A 19,672-nucleotide genomic window follows, 5' to 3' on the forward strand; every position below is an offset into this window, starting at 1 on the left:
CACCCCAATGTTCATAGCAGCATTATTTATAATTGCCAAGGTATGGAAGTAACCTAAGTGTCCATCAACAGATGAATGAATAAAGATGTGGTGTATATATATATATATAATGAAATACTATTCAGCCATTAAAAAAAGAATGAAATTTTGCCATTTGCAGCAACATGGATGGACTTGGAGGGCATTATGCTAAGTGAAATAAGTCAGGCAGAGAAAAACAAATACTGTATGATATCACTTATATGTGGAATCTAAAAAAGTACAACAGACTAGTGAATTTAACAACAACAACAACAAAAGAAGCAGACTTACAGAGCTAAAGAACAAATTAGTGGTAACCAGTGAAAGGGAGGGGAAATATGAGGTGAGAGAGTGGGAGGTACAAACTATTGCATGTAAGATAAACCCAAGGATGTATTGTAAAACACAGGGAATGTAGCCAATATTTTGTAATAACTGTAAGTGGAAAGTAACCTTTTAAAATTATATAAAATTTTTTAAAATTAATAAATTACTGCAAAAAATGAAATGTATCTTTAATTATTAAATAATTTTTATTTATATCACTATAGTAGCTGTACCTGTAGCTGTACCCAGTGACTACTGAAAGGTTTCTTGAAACCTCAGGAAGATTAGCTTTCAAATTTAAGTTTCCATGTCATTAATTTGATTATCTCTCCTTATAGAAATGAAAACTGAAAGTGTATCCACTTGTTTAGTGTGTACTGAGAGATCAGAGAACTCTAGCATAGATTGTTTCCGAATCTTCCTAACTAACACTAACAGATTCATATTCTTAACCTACCAGGTTCATCCTTACAATTCTCCTGACTTTCAAAGCCCCTTTAAATTTAACCCATCCCAGAAACTTGCATGAAGATGGTGGAGTAAGAAGACCCTGACCTCACCTCCCCCACCATGAACTAGCAATACAGCAACGCTCCCTGATAATTATCTGAAGACTAACAGAATGGCTCTTCTACAGCCAAGGTTATAAAGAAAGAAGTAGCCTCTGGTGGGAAAAGAGAAGTGAACTAATTAGGACCCACACCATGGTTGGGTGATCCAGAAGAGAAGAGGGATATCAGAGGCTGAGGGATGCTCTCTAAGGAGCAAGATGTTAAGCCCCCTAATGGTAACCCCAAACCTCAGGTCTAGGACTGGGAAGGCCAGCCAGCCTGGCTGGTTTGAAAACTAGCAAGGCTTACCAGAGAGCTGTAATGAACCTAGACTCAGCCCTTGAAGAGTGCACATGCAGAATTTCTTTCTCCTAGTCCCAGCATAGAAGCAACAGGTTGAGAATTTGTTGTGCTCTGGCCAGCCTGACAGAACCTCCCCAGCATGCCCCTAGCCTGCACAGGGCTCCTGCTCCAGGCCCTCTTGCTCTGACACTGCTCTCAAAAGGTGGAAACCATCATTTTGCCCAGGGAGAAGTGGAGCTAGCTCAGATTTATGGCTGCTGCTCCTGGGGCCTTGGCTATGACCCCAACCAAGGCAGAGACTGCCATCACATCAGGGAGAAGCAGAACTAACTTAAATTTGCAGCTGCAGTCCTTTGGGCCCTGACCCTGCCACTGACTAAGGTGAAGACTGCCATCTTTCTGGGAAGAAGTGGAGCTAGATCAGATTTGTGGCTGCAGTTCCTGGGGCCTTGGCTATGATCCTAATCAAGGTAGAGACTGCCAGCACACCAAGGTGTGGAGAAACTAGCTTAGTACTATGGCTCTAGCCTCTCAGTCCCGGCCCTGACCTAGTCAAGGCAGAGATAGCCATCACACAGGTGAGAAAAAGAGCTAGCTTAGAAACATGGCTCCAGCTTCTTAGGCCCTGGCGCCACCCCAGACCATGCCCCTGACTAAGGTGGATGCCAGCATTATGCCAGGGATAAGTAAAGTTAGCTCATATTTTAGTTAGGAGCCCCTTGGACCCCAGCCCTACGTGCTGACAGGGCTGTGACTGTCATCAAGCCTGGAGAAGCCCTGGCTCACACCTTGCTCCAGCTCCAGCCCTTCTCACTACCGCCCTAGGCCTCACCATGGTGGCAGCTGCTAGCACATCCCACCAAAACCACTAGGCATATGTGGAAAAGTATAGGGCCACATACAAGGGAACCCCCATAAGACTATCAACTGATTTTCAGCAGAAACTTTTCAAGCCAGAAGGGAGTGACTTGACATATTTAAAGTACTAAAAGGAAAAAAAAATAAAACTACAACAAAGAATGCACTACCCAGCAAGGTTATCATTCAGAATTGAAGGATATTTTCTGAGACAATGAAAAACCAAAAGAGTTTATCACCAATAAACTGGCCTTCAAGAAATGTTAAAAGATCTTCTTGTAGTGAAAAAGAAACGGTTATAACAAGTTTTCTTTAATTTGAGGAAAAAACCCACTGGTAAAGGTAAATATATAGTAAAGGCAGTTGATCAACCACTTAAATAAGCTAGTACAAAGATTAAAAAACAAAAATTGTTTAGCCAACTATAACAATAATAAACAATTAAGTAATATACCTAAGATGAAAAATATGATACCTAAACATAAAACATAGGGAGGAGGAGTAAAAAGGAGAGATCTTTAGAAATATGTTTGAACTTAAATGACTATTAGCCTAAGACAAGTAGATATATTTATAGGTTGAAATAATTAACTTCATGGTAACCACAAATCAAAATACTACAAAAGACAAACAGAAAGGAATGCAAACATAGTAATAAATTTTAAAAAAATTATCAAAACACAAGGGAAGAGACTAAAAGAAGAATAAAAGAACAGAGAACTACAAAAACAGCCAGAAAGCTGGTAACACAATGGCAATAAGCACATATTTATTAATAATCATTTTAAATGTAAGTAGACTAAACCTGCCAATCAAAAGACATAGGGTGGCTGATTGGATTAAAAAGAAAAAGACCTCTCTCCATCCTGCCTACAAGAAACTCACTTCAGAGCTAAAAACACACATACACTGAAATTGAAGGGATGGAGAAAGGTATTCCATGCAAATGGAAACAAAAAGAAGCCACAGCATCAATACCTATATCAGACAAAATAGACTTTAAAACAAAATCTATAACAAAGGACAAAGAAAGGAATTAATAATGATAAGTGGGATAATCCAAGAAGGAAATATATATTTATATATATGTGCACCTAATAAAGGAAAACCTAAATGTATAAAGCAAATATTAACAGACATAAAGGAGAAATTGACAGTAATACAATAATAGTGGGGTATTTTATTATTTTTTTTAATAAATTTACTTATTATTTTTGCCTGTGTTGGGTTTTTGTTGCTGCACGTGGGGTTTCTCTAGTTGTGGTGAACTGGGACTACTCTTCGTTGCACTGTGCGGGCTTCTCATTGCAGTGGCTTCTCTTGTTGCAGAGCACGGGCTCTAGGCATGCAGGCTTCAGTAGTTGTGGCATGTGGGCTCACTAGCTGTGGTTCATGGGCTCTAGAGCTCAGGCTCAGTAGTCGTGGCACACGGGCTTAGTTGCTCTGAGACATTTGGGATCTTCCCGAACCAGGGATAGAACCTGTGTTCCTTGCATTGGCTGGCAGATTCTTAACCACTGCACCACCAGGGAAGCCCCAATAGTGGGGTATTTTGTTACTCTACTTTCATAAATAAATAGATCATCCAGAAAATTAATAAGGTCCTAAATGACACATTGGGCCAGATAAACTTAATAGATATCTGAAAAACATTCCATCCAAAAACAGCAGAATACACATTATTTTCAAGCACACATGGAACTTTCTCCAGGATAGATCACATGCTAAGCCACAAACAACTCTCAATAAATTTAATAAGATTTAAATTATATGAGATATCTTTTTTTTTTAACCCAACTGTATGAAAATAAACATCAGTTAGGAAGAAAACAGGAAAAAAAAAAAAAAACGCAAAAATGCAGAGACTTAACAACATGCTACTAAACAACCAATGGGCCAATGAAGAAATCAAAATGGAAATTTAAAAAATACATTGAGATGAATAAAAATAGAAATACAACTTTCTAAAATCCAAAGGGTGACGTGAAAGCAGTTCCAAAAGGGAAGATTATAGCAGTAAAGGCTTACCTCAGGAAACAAGAGAAATCTCAAATAAACAACCTAACTTTCCTTCTGATGTACTTAGAAAAAGAAGAGCAAACAAAGTCTAAAGTCATCAAAAGGAAGAAAATAATAAAGAACAGAAATAAATAAAATAGAGACAAAAAAATAGAAAAGCCCAATGAAACCCAAAGCTGAATATTTGAAAAGATAAAAAATAGATAAACCATGAGCTAGACTCATTAAGAAAGAAACAGGAAGTCAAAATAAACAAAATTATAAATGAAAGAAGATACAACCAATATTACAAAATTACACAAAGTCATAAAGGAATATTATGAGAAGTTAAATGCAACAAATGGGACAACCTGGAAGAAATAAATAAATTCCTAGAAACATACAACCTTCCAAGACTGAATCAGGAAAAAATAGAAAATCAATGACTAGTAGTGAAATTGAATCAGCAATAAAAACTCTCAACAAACAAAAATTTAAGACAAGACAGCTTCACAGTGGAATTCTATTAAACATTTAAAGATGAGTTAATACCTATCCTTTTCAAACTATTCCCAAATATTTAAGAGGCAAAAACACTTCCAAACTCATTATATGAGGCCAACATCACCCTGGTACCAAATCCAGACAAAGATGTTGAAAAGGAAAAAAAAAGATACATGCCAATACCTCTGATGAACATAGATGCAATAATTCTCAACAAAACATTAGCAAACCAAATTTAACAATACAGTAAATTGATCATATCATGATTTAATGTGATTTACCCTAGGAATTCAAGGATGGTTCAATATCCACAAATTAATCAATGTAATAAACTACATTAACAAAACAAAGAATAAAATCACATGAGAATCCCAAATGATGTAGCAAAAGCATTTGACAAAATTCAACATTCATTCATAATAAAAACTCTCAACTGTGGTATAGAGGGAACAAACGTGAACATAATAATGCCATGTATGACAAACCCAAAGCTGATATCATATTCAAAGGTGAAAAGCTAAAGTCTTTTCCTCTAAGATCAGGAAAAAGACAGATGCCCACTCTCACTACTTTTATTTAGCATAGCACTGGAAGTCCTATTCACAGCAATCAGACAAGGAAAAGAAATAAAAGACATCTAAATAGAAAGGAAGAATAAAATTGTCACTGTTTGAAGAGGAAATGGTACTGTTTATAGAAAACCCTAAAGTGTCCACAAAACAAACAAACAAACAAACAAAAACTATTAGACATAAGAAACAAATCCAGTAAAGTTTCAGGAAACAAGACTAATATAAAGTAATTTGTTGCATATCTATACACTAATAATAAACTATCAGAAAGAGAAATCAAGAAAACTGCCCAATTTACAATTGAATCAAAAATAACAAACTACCTAGGAATAAATTTCACCAAGGAGATGAAAGGCCTGTATTCTGAACACTAAAGACAGTGATATAAGAAACTGAAAATGATACACATAAATAGAAATCTATCTCAAGCTCATGAGTTGGATGAATTAATATTGTTAAAATGTCCATACCACACAAAGCAGTTTTCAGATTTAATGTGGTCCCTACAAAATACTCATGACATTTTTCACAGCCAAGAAGATATAATCCTAAAATTTGTAAGGAATCACAGAAGACCCTGGTCTTGAGAAAGAAGAACAAAAATGGAGGTATGAGTCTTCCTGATTTCAAACTATACTACAAAGCTACAGTAATCAAAACACTATGGGGCTTCCCTGGTGGTGCAGTGGTTGACAGTCCGCCTGCCAATGCAGGGGACGCGGGTTCGTGCTCCAGTCCGGGAAGATCCCACATGCCGTGGAGCAGCTGGGCCTGTGAGCCATGGCTGCTGGGCCTGCGCGTCCGGAGCCTGTGCTCCACAACAGGAGAGGTCACAACAGTGAGAGGCCCACATACCACACACACACAAAAAAAAACACTATGGTACTGGCACAAAAATAGACACATATATGAATAAAACAGAATAGAGAGCCCAGATATAAACCCACACTCATGCAGTCTATCTATGACAAAGGAGGCAAGAATATGCAATGGGGAAGTGACAGTCTCTTAAATAAATGGTGTTGGCTAAACTGGGAAACTGCATGTAAAAGAATTAAATAGAATATTTCTCATACCATATATAAAAATAAGATAAAATGCATTAAAGACCTAAATGTAAGACCTGAAACTATAAAACCCCTAGAAGAGAGCATAGGAATACACTCTTTGACATTGGTCTTAGCAATTTTTTGGATCTATTTCATCAGGCAAGGGAAACAAAAGCAAAAATAAACAAGTGGGACCCAATCACACCTAAACACTTTTTGCACAGTGAAGGAAACCATCAAAATATGGAAAGACAAACTAATGAATGGGAGAAGATATTTTCAAATGTTTTGTCTGATAAGGAGTTAATATCCAAAATATATAAAGAACTTATACACTCAATATAAAAAAATAATAATAATGGGTAGAGGACCTGAATGGGCATTTTTCCAAAGAAAACATACAGATGGTCAAAAGGCACATGAAAAGATGCCCAACTTCACTAATCATCAGGGAAATGCAAATCAAAATTACAATGAGAGGGCTTCCCTGGTGGCACAGTAGTTGAGAGTCCACCTGCCAATGCAGGGGACACGGGTTCGTGCCCCGGTCTGGGAGGATCCCACATGCCGTGGAGCAGCTAGGCCCGTGAGTCATGGCCGCTGAGCCTGCGCGTCCAGAGCCTGTGCTCCACTATGGGAGAGGCCGCAGCAGTGAGAGGCCCGCATACCGCAAAAAAAAAAAAAAAAAAAAATGTACAACGAGATACCACCACACACCAGTCAAATTGGCTATTAACAAAAAATCACAAATAACAAATGTTGGTGACCATGTGGAGAAAAGAGAGCTCTTATACACTGCTGGTGGGAATTAAATTGATTGGTATTGCCACTGTGGAAAACAGTATGGACATTCCTCCAAAAATTAAAAATAGAACTATTAATGATCCAGTAACATCCACCCCCGCTGACCTGGAAAGGAACAGACAGATCCAGTCACTAGCAATTCCACCAGTAAGTCCCAGGACACACCGCTGCTGACCTGGAAGGGCACAGACAGATCCATCTGCTGGGAATTCTGCCAGCAGATCCCAGGACCTGCCCATACTGTCCTGGGAAGGTACAGACATCTCTCCCTATAAGGAAATCCACGAGTGGGTGCCGGGACATGCCCCACTGTCCCAGGAGATTGCAGAAAGCTTCCACAACTGGGAAAAACATCAGTGGGTGCCAGAACCTGCCCTGCTATCCTGGGAGGGCACAGATAGCTCTTGCTACTGGGAAATCTGTCAGTGGGTGCTGGGACCTGCACCGCTACCCTGGGAGGGTCATGATAAATCACCCCACTAGGAACTCCATCAGCAGGGACAAAGAACTGCCCCAAAGCTCTGGGAGTGTGCAGAAAACTCTTGCTACTAGGAAATCTGCCAGTAGGTGCCAGGACCCACCCTGCTGTTCCGGAGGTCACATATAGCTCTCCCCACAAGGAAATTTGCCTAGAGGAAGGTCTGAAACCACAGCTGAGCCCCAGGAGCTATGTGACTAAGGAAGAAGAGCTGAAATCTATCCTCGCAGCTGCATGAACTCTGGAGTTACACCTCCTCTGATGACTTCCTAAATTCAACGCCTGTGAAACATCTGAAAGGACAAAAAGCAATCTTGCTGCTGGGACAGGTCTGGCTTTAGCAGCTCTGGGCCCTGTGGGTATGTACATGGTGGTGGTGGGGGGGCGGTTTGGGCCAGCCCAGAGTCTGAGCTGCCTCCATAGCTCACACAGCAGTTCCAGGTACACAGCTACTGCGGTCCTGGGACCTGACCTCAGAGGATCTGTTTCAATGACCTGGTGAAAACAACACCTGACAGTCACCAGGGCCAATTGCCAGCATACCCACAGTTAAAGAGAGACCATGAGCAGTGCCAACAACAGTGTACCTTGTGACCCCACCCAACAGGTGAAAGGGGACACAATAGAGCACATTCACAGGTGAACAGCTCCAGAGGAGAAATACTTGGTGGTTTCTCTCCTAGTGGGAGTGCTCCAATCCCACCTACCTCGCACCACAGATCAGAAACACAGCTAAGAAACAGATCTGGGGGCCTCTACTCCAACAACTAGGCAACACACCCTACCCCTGACAGGGCAGTGACAACCACAGAGTAAAGGGAAGGGCCTGCTCAATATCCAGGGCAGGCTCTGATCACTATAACACCAGTCAAACCCCCTATCAAGGGGATAATGGCACAAGTCTCTGGACCAACCTCACACACCAGGGGTCAGACAGCAGAAGCAAGAGGAACTATGATCCTGCAGCCTGTGGAAAGGAGACCATAAACATGGTAAGTTCAACAAAATGAGAAGACAAAGAAATACGTTGCAGATGAAGGAGCAAGATAAAAACCTATAAGAACAACTAAACAAAGAGGAGATAGGCAATCTACCAGAAAAATAACTCAGAGTAACTATAGTAAAGATGATCCAAGATCTCAGAATAAGAATGGAGTCATGGATCAAGAAGATACAAGAAGTGTTTAACAAAGACCTAGAAGAACTAAAGAACAAACAAACAGAGATGAACAATACAATAACTGAAATTAAAAATACACTAGAAAGAATCAGTAGCAGAATAACTGATGCAGAAGAATGGATAAGTGACCAGTAAGACAGAACGGAGGAAATCTCTGCCATGGAACAGAATGAACAGAAAAGAATGAAGAGAAGTCAGGACAGTTTCAGAGGACTCTGGGACAAAATCACCAACATTTGAATTAAAGAGGTCCCAGAAAAAGAAAAAAAAGGGGGGGGGGCACTGAAAAAATATTTAAAGAAATTATAGTTGAAAACTTCCCTAACGTGAGAACAGAAATAGTCACCCAAGTCCAGGAAGTGCAGAGAGTCTCATACAGGATAAACCCTAGGAGGAACACACTGAGACATATAGTAATCAAACTAATCACACAGGATGAGACACACACTAATCACTTCCCCTTGTTGCTAACATTAAAAGCAGCAAGGGAAAAGCAGTAAATAATGTACAAGGGAATCCCCATAAGATTGTCAGCTGATTTTTCAGCAGAAACTCTGTAGGCCAGAAGGGAGTGGCATAATACACTTAAAGTGATGAAAGGGAAAAACCTATAATCAAGAATACCTGGCAAGACTCTCATTCAGATTCTATGGAAATTTCAAAAGCTTTACAGACAAGCAAAAGCTAAGAGAATTCAGCACCACCAAACCAGCTTTACAACAAATGTGAAAGAAACTTCTCTAGGCAGGAAACACAATAGAAAAGAACAAAAGAGGAAAGGAAGGAAAAAGACCTACAAAAACAAACACAAAACAATTAAGAAAATGGCAATAGGAACCTACATATTGATAACTATATTAAATGTAAATGGATTTACTGCTCAAACCAAAAGACATAGACTGGCTGAATGGAAACAAAAAAGCCCCCAAAATATATATATATATGCTGTCTACAAGAGACCACTTCAGACCTAGGGCCACATACAGCCTGAAAGTGAGGGGATGGAAAAAGATATTCCATGCAAATGGAAATCAAAAGAAAGTAGGAGTAGTGATACTCTTACCAGACAAAATAGACTTTAAAATAAAGACTGTTACCAGAGAAAAGGAAGGACACTACATAATAATCAAGGGATCAATGCAAGAAAAGTTATAACAGTTGTAAATATATATGCACCCAACATGGGAGGACCTCAATAAATAAGGCAAATGCTAACAGCCATAAAAGGGGAAATTGACAGTAACACAATAATAGTGGGGGACTTTAAGACCCCACTTACACCAACAGACAGATCATCCAGACAGAAAATTAATAAGGGAACACTAGCTTTAAATGACACAATAGGTCAGATAGACTTAATTGACAATTATAGGACATTCCATCCAAAAGCAGCAGAATACACTTTCTTCTCAAGTGCACAGGAACATTATTCAGAAGAGACCACATCTTGGGTCACAAATCAAACCTCGGTTAATTTAAGAAAATTGAAATCATATCAAGCTTGTTTACTGACAACAATGATATTACATTAGAAATAAATTACAGGGAAAATACTGTAAAAAACACAAACACATGGAGGCTAAACAATATGCTACTAAATAACCAAGAGATCACTGAAGAAATCAAAGAGGAAATCTAAAAATAAGTAGAAACAAATGACAATGAAAACACAATGACCAAAAACCTATGGGGTGCAGTAAAAGCAGTTCTAACAGGGAATTTTATAGCAATGCAATTTTACCTCAAGAAACAAGAAAAATCTCAAATAAATAACTTCACCTTACACCTAAAGCAACTAGAGAATGAAGAAAAAACAAAACCCATAGTTAGTAGAAGGGAAGAAATCATAAAGATCAGAGCAGAAATAAATGAAATAGAAATGAAGAAAGCAATAGCAAAGATCAAAGAAACTAAAAGCTTGTTCTTTGAGAATAAACAAAACTGATAAATCTTTAGCCAGACTCATCAAGAAAAAAAGGGAAAGGATTCAAATCAACAAAATTAGAAATGAAAAAGGAGAAGTTACAACTGACACTACAGAAATACAAAGGATCATAAGAGAATACTACAAGTAACTATACGCCAATAAAGTGGACAACCCAGAAGAAATGGACAAATTCTGAGAAAGGTACAACCTTCCAAGACTGAACCAGGAAGAAATAGAAAATACAAACAGACCAATCATAAGTAATGACATTGAAACTGTGATTAAAAATCTTCCAGCAAGCAAAAGTCCAGGACCAGATGTTTTCACAGGCAAATTCTATCAAATATTTAGAGAAGAGCTAAAACTGTCCTTCTCAAATATTCCAAAAAATCTCAGAGGAGGGAACACTCCCAGCTCATTCTATGTGGCCACCATCACCCTGATACCAAAACAAGATAGAAGAACCACAAAAAAAAAAAAAAAAAATTACAGGCCAATATAAATAATAAACATAGATGCAAAATCCTCAACAAAAATACTAGCAAACAGAATCCAACAACACATTAAAAGGATCATACAGCATGATCGACTGGAGTTTATCCGCAGGGATGCAATGATTTTTCAATATATGTAAATCAATCAATGTGATACATCATATTAACAAATTAAAGAATAAAAACCATATGATCATCTCAGGGCTTCCCTGGTGGTGCAGTGGTTGAGAGTCCACCTGCCGATGCAGGGGACATGGGTTCGTGCCCCGGTCTGGGAGGATCCCACATGCTGCGGAGCAGCTGGGCCCGTGAGCCATGGCCGCTGAGCCTGCATGTCCGGAGCCTGTGCTCCGCAACGGGAGAAGCCACAACAGTGAGAGGCCCACGTACCGCAAAAAAAAAAAAAAAAAAAGCAGAAAGAGGAAAATCAAGACTCACATGCGAAGGAACCCCTGCAAGGGTATCAGCTAATTTTCTGACAGAAACTTTGCAGGCCAAAAGAGAGTGGCATGATATATTTAAAGTGCTGAAAGGGGAAAACATGCAATGTACCCAGCAAGGCTTTCATTCAGAATTGAAGAAGAGATTAAAAAAAAAATTCTTCTCAGACAAACAAAAACTAAAGGAATTAATCAGTTCTAAACTAACCTTACAAAACATGTTAAAAAAAAGTCTTGTTAAAGTGGAAATGAAAAGACTACCACACGAAATAAGAATTTATAGGAAAGGAAAAATCCCACTAGTAAAGGCAAATACATAGTAAAGGCTGTAGATCAACCACTTAAGCTAGTACAAAGATGAAAATACAAAAAAGTGTAAAATCAAATTATAACGACAATTAACAGTTAAGGGATAAACATCAAGATGAAAAATATGACATCAAAAACACAAAATATGAGGAAAGGGAGTAAAAAATGTAGATTTTTTAGAATGTCTGTGAACTTAAATGACTACCAGTTTAAAACAAGTAGAAATAGTTGTAGGTGAACATATATAAACTGCAGTGTAACCACAAATCAAAACCCTACAATAGATACACAAAAACTAGAGAAAGAGGTTCACAAACATAACACTAAACAAACAAAAAATCATCAAACCACAAGGGAAGAGAGTAAAAGAAAAAGAAAAGAACAGAGAAGAATGACAAAAGCTATCAGAAGACAAATACCAAAATGGCAATAAGAACATACCTATCAATAATCACTTTAAATGTTAATGGACTAAATGCTCCTCCAAAAAAATGTAGGATGGCTAATTGGGAAAAAAAAAAGACCCATTTATATGCTGCCTACAAAAGACTCACTTCAGAGTTAAAGAAAGATACAGACTGAAAGTGGGAGGATGGAAAAAGATATTTCACACAAATGGAAATGAAAAGAAAGTTAGGGCAACAATACTTATATCAGACATAATAGACTTTTAAACAAAGTCTTTAACAAAAGACAAAACAGGGCACTATATAATGATAAAGGGATCAATACAAAAAGAGGATATAACATTTGTTAACATATATGTACCTAATATAGGAACACATAAAAATATAAAGCAAATGTTAATACACATAAAGGGAGAAATTGACAATAATGCAATAATAGTAGGGGACTTTAACACCTCACATCAATGGACAGATGATCAAGACAAAAAATAAATAAGGGAACAGTGGTCTTATATGGCACATTAAACCAATTGGACTTAATAGATATCCATAAGACATTCTATCCAGAAACAGCAGAGTATATGGAGTATAATCCATAAAAATATTGAATCACTATGTTGTACATTGAAACATATAATATTGTAAATTAACTATACTTCAAAAAAGTGATAATAATAAATCTCCAGAGAACTTCAATGTACAAATGTTTTATAAAAATTATAACTTAAAAAAAAAGTTAAAAATTTGATATGGATAGGGACCTTGAAGATGGCGGAAGAGTAAGACGCGGAGATCACCTTCCTCCCCACAGATACACCAGAAATACATCTACACGTGGAACAACTCCTACAGAACACCTACTGAAGGCTGGCAGAAGACCTCAGACCTCCCAAAAGGCAAGAAACTCCCCACGTACCTGGGTAGGGCAAAAGAAAAAAAAGAAAAAACAGAGACAAAAGAATAGGGACAGCACCTGCACCAGTGGGAGGGAGCTGTGAAGGAGGAAAAGTTTCCACACACTAGGAAGCCCCTTCGCGGGCGGAGACTGTGGGGGGCGGAGGGGGGAGCTTCGGAGCCGCGCACAGCAACGGGTGCGGAGGGCAAAGCGGGGAGATTCCCGCACAGAGGATCGGTGCCGACCGGCACTCACCAGCCCGAGAGGCTTGTCTGCTCACCCGCCGGGGCGGGCGGGGCTGCGAGCTGAGGCTCTGAGGCCCGGGTTTCGGTTTCGGACGGAACGCAGGGAGAGGACTGGGGTTGGCGGCTTGAACATAGCCTGAAGGGATTAGTGCACCACGGCTAGCTGGGAGGGAGTCCGGGGAAAAGTCTACACCTGTCGAAGAGGCAAGAGACTTTTTCTTCCCTCTTGTTTCCTGGTGCGTGAGGAGAGGGGTTTAAGAACGCTGCTTAAAGGAGCTCCAGAGACGGGCGCGAGCCGAGGCTAAAAGCGCGAACCCCAGAGACGGGCGCGAGCCGCGGCTAAAAGCGCGGACCCCAGAGACGGGCAGGAGACGATAAGGCTGCTGCTGCCGCCACCGAGGGGCCTGTGTGCGAGCACAGGTCACTCTCCACACCCCTCTTCCGCGGAGCCTGTGCAGCCCGCCACTGCCAGGGTCCCGGGATCCAGGGACAACTTCCCCGGGAGAACGCACAGTGGGCCTCAGGCTGGTGCAAAGTCTTGCCGGCCTTTGCCGCCGCAGGCCCTCCCCGCACTCCGTGCCCCTCCCTCCCCGCCGGCCTGAGTGCGCCAGAGCCCCCGAATCAGCGGCTCTTTTAACCCCGCCCTGTCTGAGCAAAAAACAGACGCCCTCCAGCGAACTACACGCAGTGGCAGGGCCAAATCCAAAGCTGAGCCCCAGGGAGCTGTGAGAACAAAGAAGAGAAAGGGAAATCTCTCCCAGCAGTCTCAGAAGCAGTGGATTAAAGCTCCACAATCAACTTGATATACCCTGCATCTGTGGAATACCTGAATAGACAACCAATCAACCCAAATTAAGGAAGTGGACTTTGGGAGCAAGATCTATGATTTTTTTCCCTTTTCCTCTTTTTGTGAATGTATATGTGTATGCTTCTGTGTGAGATCTTGTCTGTATAGTCTTGCTTCCACCATTTGTCCTAGGGTTCTATCTGTCCATGGTTTTTAAAAAAAATTTTTTTTCTTAATAATCAATTTTAATTTTAATAACGTTATTATACTTTACCTTCTTTCTTTCTTTCTTTCTTTCTTTTCTTTCTTTCTTTCTTTCTTTTTCTTTCCTTCCTTCCTTCCCTCCTTTAGACAACGAATCATCCCAAATTGAGGAGGTGGTCTCTGACAGCAAGATTTATGATTTTTCCCCCTTTACCTCTTTTAGTGAGGGTGTATGTGTATGCTTCTGTGTAAGATTTTGTCTGTATAGCTTTGCTTCCAACATTTGTCCTAAGGTTCTACCGTCCCTTTTTTTTTTTTTTCTAAATAAGAATTTTTTAATTCAATAATTTTATTATACTTTATTTTATTTTTACTGTCTCTTCTTTCTTTCTGTCTTTTTTCCTTCTTTCCCTCCTTCCTTCCTTCCTCCCTCCCTCCTTTCTTTCCTTCTTTCCTTCTTTGCTTCTTTCTTTCTTTCTTCCTCCCTTCCTTCCCTCCTTTCCTTCTTTCTTTCCTCATACTTCCACTAATTCCCTCTACTTTTTCTCCCTTTTATTCTGAGCCGTGTGGATGAAAAGCTCTTGGTGCTCCAGCCAGGAGTCAGGGCTCTGCCTCTGAGGTAGGAGAGCCAACTTCAGGACACTGGTCAACAAGAGACCTCCCAGCTCCACATAATATCAAACGGCGAAAATCTCCCAGAGACCTCCATCTTAACACCAGCACCCAGCTTCACTCAACAACCAGCAAGCCACAGTGCTGGAAAACCTATGCCAAACAACTAGCAAAACAGGAACACAACCCCACCCATTAGCAGAGAGGCTGCCTAAAATCATAATAAGGCCACAGACACCCCCAAACACACCACCAGACGTGAACCTGCCCACTAGAGAGACAAGATCCAGCCTCATCCACCACAACACAGGCACTAGTCCCCTCCACCAGGAAACCTACACAACCCACTGAACCAACCTTAGCCACTGGGGACAGACATCAAAAACAGCAGGAACTACGAACCTGCAGGCTGCAAAAAGGAGACCCCAATCACAGTAAGATAAGCAAAATGAGAAGACAGAAAAACACACAGCAGATAAAGGAGCAAGATAAAAATGCACCAGACCTAACAAATGAAGAGGAAATAGGCAGCTTACCTGAAAAAGAATTCAGAATAATGATAGTAAGGATGATCAGAAATCTTGGAAATAGAATGGACAAAATGCAAGAATCAGTTAACAAGGACCTAGAAGAACTAAAGATGAAACAAGCAACAATGAACAACACAATAAATGAAATTAAAAGTACTCTAGATGGGATCAATAGCAGAATAACTGAGGCAGAAGAACGGATAAGTGACCTGGAAGATAAAATAGTGGAAATAACTACTGCAGAGCAGAATAAAGAAAAAAGAATGAAAAGAACTGAGGACAGTCTCAGAGACCTCTGGGACAACATTAAACGCACCAACATTCGAATTATAGGGGTTCCAGAAGAAGAAGAGAAAAAGAAAGGGACTGAGAAGATATTTGAAGAGATTAGAGTTGAAAACTTCCCTAATATGGGAAAGGAAATAGTTAATCAAGTCCAGGAAGCACAGAGAGTCCCATACAGGATAAATACAAGGAGAAATACGCCAAGACACATATTAATCAAACTGTCAAAAATTAAATACAAAGAAAGCATATTAAAAGCAGCAAGGGGAAAACAACAAATAACACATAAGGGAATCCCCATAAGGTTAACAGCTGATCTCTCAGCAGAAACCCTACAAGCCAGAAGGGAGTGGCAGGACATACTGAAAGTGATGAAGGAGAAAAACCTGCAGCCAAGACTACCCTACCCAGCAAGGATCTCATTCAGATTTGATGGAGAAATTAAAACCTTTACAGACAAGCAAAAGCTGAGAGAGTTCAGCACCACCAAACCAGCTTTACAACAAATGCTAAAGGACCTTCTCTAGGCAAGAAACACAAGAGAAGGAAAAGACCTATAATAACGAACCCAAAACAATTTAGAAAATGGGAATAGGAACATACATATCGATAATTACCTTAAATGTAAATGGACTAAATGCTCCCACCAAAAGACACAGATTAGCTGAATGGATACAAAAACAAGACCCATATATACGCTGTCTACAAGAGACCCACTTCAGACCTAGAGACACATACAGACTGAAAGTAAGGGGATGGAAAAAGATATTCCATGCAAATGGAAACCAAAAGAAAGCTGGAGTAGCAATTCTCATATCAGACAAAATAGACTTTAAAATAAGGACTATTAAAAGAGACAAAGAAGGACACTACATAATGATCAAGGGATCGATCCAAGAAGAAGATATAACAATTGTAAATATTTATGCACCCAACATAGGAGCACCTCAATACATAAGGCAAATACTAACAGCCATAAAAGGGGAAATCGACAGTAACACATTCATAGTAGGGGACTTAAACACTCCACTTTCACCCATGGACAGATCATCCAAAATGAAAATTAATAAGGAAACACAAGCTTTAAATGATACATTAAACAAGATGGACTTAATTGATATTTATAGGACACTCCATCCAAAAACAACAGAATACATATTTTTCTCAAGTGCTCATGGAACATTCTCCAGGATAGATCATATCTTAGGTCACAAATCAAGCCTTGGTAAATTTAAGAAAATTGAAATTGTATCAAGTATCTTTTCATACCACAATGCCATGAGACTAGATATCAATTACAGGAAAAGATCTGTAAAAAATACAAACACATGGAGGCTAAACAATACACTACTTAATAATGAAGTGATCACTGAAGAAATCAAAGAGGAAATCAAAAAATACCTAGAAACAAATGACAATGGAGACACAATGACCCAAAACTTGTGGGATGCAGCAAACGCAGTTCTAAGGGGGAAGTTTATAGCAATACAAGCCCACCTTAAGAAGCAGGAAACATCTCGAATAAACAACCTAACCTTGCACCTCAAGCAATTAGAGAAAGAAGAACAAAAAAACCCCAAAGCTAGCAGAAGGAAAGAAATCATAAATATCAGATCAGAACTTAATGAAAAAGAAATGAAGGAAACAATAGCAAAGATCAATAAAACTAAAAGCTGGTTCTTTGAGAAGATAAACAAAATAGATAAACCACTAGCCAGACTCATCAAGAAAAAAGGGAGAAGACTCAAATCAATAGAATTAGAAATGAAAAAGGAGAGGTAACAACTGACACTGCAGAAATAAAAGAGATCATGAGAGATTACTACAAGCAACTCTGTGCCAATAAAATGGACAATCTGGAAGAAATGGACAAATTCTTAGAAATGCACAACCTGCCTAGACTGAATCAGGAAGAAAGAGAAAATATGAACAGACCAATCACAAGCACTGAAATTGAAACTGTGATTAAAAATCTTCCAACAAAGAAAAGCCCAGGACCAGATGGCTTCACAGGCGAATTCTATCAAATATTTAGAGAAGAGCTAACACCTATCCTTCTCAAACTCTTCCAAAATATAGCAGAGGGAGGAACACTCCCAAACTCCTTCTACGAGGCCACCATCACCTTGATAACAAAACCAGACAAGAATGTCACAAAGAAAGAAAACTACAGGCCAATATCACTGATGAACATAGATGCAAAAATCCTCAACAAAATACTAGGAAACAGATTTCACAGCACATTAAAAGGATCATACACCATGATCAAGTGGGGTTTATTCCAGGAATGCAAGGATTCTTCAATATACGCAAATCTATCAATGTGATAAACCATATTAACAAATTGAAGAAGAAAAACCATATGATCATCTCAATAGATGCAGAGAAAGCTTTTGACAAAATTCAACACCCAATTATGATAAAAACCCTGCAGAAAGTAGGCATAGAGGGAACTTTCCTCAACATAATAAAGGCCATATATGACAAGCCCACAGCAAACATCATCCTCAATGGTGAAAAACTGAAAGCATTTCCACTAAGATCAGGAACAAGACAAGGTTGCCCACTCTCACCACTCTTATTTAACATAGTTTTGGAAGTTTTAGCCACAGCAATCAGAGAAGAAAAGGAAATAAAAGAAATCCAAATCTGAAAAGAAGAAGTAAAGCTGTCACTGTTTGCAGATGACATGATCCTATACATAGAGAATCCTAAAGATGCTACCAGAAAACTACTAGAGCTAATCAATGAATTTGGTAAAGTGGCAGGATACAAAATTAATGCACAGAAATCTCTGGCATTCCTATATACTAATGATGAAAATTCTGAAAGTGAAATCAAGAAAACACTCCCATTTACCATTGCAACAAAAAGAATAAAATATCTAGGAATAAACCTACCTAAGGAGACAGAAGACCTGTATGCAGAAAATTATAAGACACTGATGAAAGAAATTAAAGATGATACAAATAGATGGAGAGATATACCATGTTCTTGGATTGGAAGAATCAACATTGTGAAAATGACTCTACTACCCAAAGCAATCTATAGATTCAATGCAATCCCTATCAAACTACCACTGGCATTTTTCACAGAACTAGAACAAAAAATTTCCCAATTTGTATGGAAACACAAAAGATCCCGAATAGCCAAAGCAATCTTGAGAACGAAAAAAGGAACTGGAGGAATCAGGCTCCCTGACTTCAGACTATACTACAAAGCTACAGTTAGCAAGACGGTATGGTACTGGCACAAAAACAGAAAGATAGATCAATGGAACAGGATAGAAAGCCCAGAGATAAACCCATGCACATAGGGACACCTTATCTTTGATAAAGGTGGCAGGAATGTACAGTGGAGAAAGGAAAGCCTCTTCAATAAGTGGTGCTGGGAAAACTGGACAGGTAATTGTAAAAGTATGAGATTAGATCACTCCCTAACACCATACACAAAAACAAGCTCAAAATGGATTAAAGACCTAAATGTAAGGCCAGAAACTATCAAACTCTTAGAGGAAAACATAGGCCGAACACTCTATGACATAAATCACAGCAAGATCCTTTCTGACCCACCTCCTAGAGTAATGGAAATAAAAACAAAAATAAACAAATGGGACCTAATGAAACTTCAAAGCTTTTGCACAGCAAAGGAAACCATAAACAAGACCAAAAGACAACCCTCAGAATGGGAGAAAATATTTGCAAATGAAGCAACTGACAAAGGATTAATCTCCCAAATTTACAAGCAGCTCATGCAGCTCAATAACAAAAAAACAAACAACCCAATCCAAAAATGGGCAGAAGACCTAAATAGACATTTCTCCAAAGAAGATATACAGACTGGCAACAAACACATGAAAGAATGCTCAATATCATTAATCATTAGAGAAATG

This window comes from Delphinus delphis, chromosome 19 (assembly GCF_949987515.2).
Source record: "Delphinus delphis chromosome 19, mDelDel1.2, whole genome shotgun sequence".
NCBI classification, from domain to species: Eukaryota; Metazoa; Chordata; class Mammalia; order Artiodactyla; family Delphinidae; genus Delphinus; species Delphinus delphis.